Below are 2,886 nucleotides of genomic sequence, written 5' to 3' on the forward strand. Positions count from 1 at the left end.
CAAATATCAGTTGTCCATAGAACTGTGGGTTTATTTCCGGGTTCTCTGTTCTGTTCCATTGATCTATATGCCTGTTCACAATAGCGAAGATCTGGAAACAGCTCAAGTGTCCATCAGAGGACGAGTGGATTAAAAAGCTTTGGTACATATATACTATGGAATACTATTCAGCCATAAGAAATGATGACATCGGATCATTTACAATAATATGGATGGAACTTGATAACATTATATGGAGTGAAATAAGTAAATCAGAAAAAACTAAGAACTATATGAATCCATACATAGATGGGACATAAAAATGAGACTCAGAGACATGGACAAGAATGTGATGGTGGAGGGGGGAAGGAGAGAGAGGGAGTGGGGGAAGGGGAGGGGCACAAAGAAAAATAGATAGAAGGTGAAAGAAGACAATTTGACTTTGGGTGAGGGGTATGCAACATAATTAGATGTCAAAATCTGGAGATGTTTTCTCTGAACATATGTACCCTGATTTATCAATGTCACTGCATTAAAATTAATAATAAAAAAAGGTGGATATTAAAAAAAAAACAGAAGATCTTTGCCTGCACCCTGCCCACCACTCATGCTTCTCCCAGCACCAGCACCCACACACCCAGGGGCTTTGAGAACCACAGACCAATTGAGAGGGAAGCCCAAAACATATGTAAATTATGTTTTTTAATAAAATTTCCCCAGTAGGTTTTTCCCTTTGGGCTACTTATTAGTTGCCCTGTACTTTCCAGTTATGTGCTCATTCATTCATTTAATGAACAAAATAAATAGAAATAACTCTTATTCCTATATACTTGCTTCCCTCACCCCCTGTGAGGAGTGAGTAGCATTTGGAGTCATAGATCATCTTTTCTGAGGGAGGAGAGAGGCAGGTAAAATGATTGTCATGTTGACTGTGAAGAAGACACCTCACAACCTAAGCAAGTTGCACAAAAACAGAGAGAAATTGGCCTTTGATTTCATTTGAGGAACTTTGGAGAAAAGCCCTCACCTGTATTCCTCACAGGCACACCCCAGTCCTCCGAGGATCATGTGAAGAAAACCTTCCATAAGATGAATTCCTTATGTTATGGCTTCATCCTTGTCAGAGTGCCCTGTTCACAGGCTGTGCCTGTGTCCTTGGTTTTGCTCATCCGTCCCTCTAGAAACTTCTTACCCTGAATTGTAGCCCATCTTCCTCTTTCATTTCATCCAAGGCTATTGTTCAAACATCCTTTTTCTAGTCTTTTTTAACTATCCCATATAAAAGAGCTAACCACGACCACTGACTTGACTTGCTTTATTTTTCTCCACAGTACTTCCCACAATCTGACACTATCTCACATATTCGTTTGCTTTTCATATCCTGTTTCCTCCACTATACTTTAAGTTGTGTCTGACTCACTTTAGTCTCAGGTCCTAGAATAGTTTCAGGCATATAGTAGGTACTCAGGAAATGTTTGCTGACAAGATGTATCAATGAATACAGACATACCTGAGAGGGGTGTTTTGGCAGTTTGCATTACTAGCTTCCATTTTCATCCCTTGTTTCCACACTGTGAGAGTTTAGGGCAACTGAAGAGCTAGGGGACAGCCCACACAAGATGGCTACACTCACATCTGACACAAAGGCAAGTCCAAGGGGGTTCCCAAAACCACCTTTAACTCTGATCATTCATTAGAAGAACTTGAAGAATTCACTGGTAATTGTTGTACTCACAGTTATGGTTTATTACAGGGAAAAGATACATATTAAAATCAGCTAAAGAAAAGATGCATAGGGCAGAGTCTGGAAGGGGTCCCAATGTGACCCGCCAGGCGTCCTCTCCCCAGGGAGTCATGGACAGAAGTTACCTCCTCCCGGTCATGTTGTGTGACAACACACATAGAATACTGTCACCCAGGGAAGCTCACTCAAGCCTGTGTCCAGAGACTCATTTAGGAATCAGTCACATACTACTCACATGGCTATTCATTAGTCTTTAATCATGTTAGAAAGAATTGATAGTATTTCCTACACCAAAAGCCTCCATCACAAATCATGTTGTTAGACAGCCCAGTGACCAATACCCAGGCAAACAAAGACAAGACATTCCAGGAGCTTAGCAATCACCTCCTAGTAGCCAAGGACAAAGACCAGACCTGTCTTTAGGTAAGGTTGACTCTTCAGTACACATATACCTTGTAACTTTACCATGCCCTTAAACTGTGGGCAGGAATAGTACTCTAACTCTTGACCTTGGGTTTGTTCATGTAACTTGTTTCCCAGAACTAAGCAGAATCAAGGAGTGCCAATTCCGCATTCTTGCACCTCTGCTATCACCATACACATATGTCCAGGCCAGCCCACTACTCTTATATGTTAATCTAATTAGAGCCCCTTTGGTTGTCACTGAAACAGGTTGTGGAATGGACACAAGTTGACAAGGTTTGGATGGAAGCAGATGAGGAAGGAGGATGTTTGGAAGGTCTAAAGCAGAGATTGCAAATGCAAGTACATACCCACAGGGCCAGGAAGGTACTATGAGTGAATACAAAGAGCCAATTGCCAGAACATAAAATTGACCTATGTGGGAGGGGACAATAGAGAATAGTGGGGACAGTGGCAAACTGAGCAACAATAGCTTGCCGAAAAGAAGCAGCTCCTACTGAGCTCCAGCCAATTATTGCTAATGTAAAAATGCTATCCCAGTGTTCTCAATTTTCTCAGGTTTCTTTAGAGAATCTGAGAGTTGAGATATTTATACAAAATCTCTTAAATGCCAAAAGTGATTGATGTTATTGTTCAAAACACTGTGCAAACAAACCAAACACATTTATGGTTGTCAATGTGCAGCCATGCATTTAGGTCATGGTACATCCTCTGGTAGCAGTAGGCTTGTCTGGGACCTT

Source organism: Saccopteryx bilineata, chromosome 3, assembly GCF_036850765.1.
Source record: "Saccopteryx bilineata isolate mSacBil1 chromosome 3, mSacBil1_pri_phased_curated, whole genome shotgun sequence".
NCBI lineage: Eukaryota > Metazoa > Chordata > Mammalia > Chiroptera > Emballonuridae > Saccopteryx > Saccopteryx bilineata.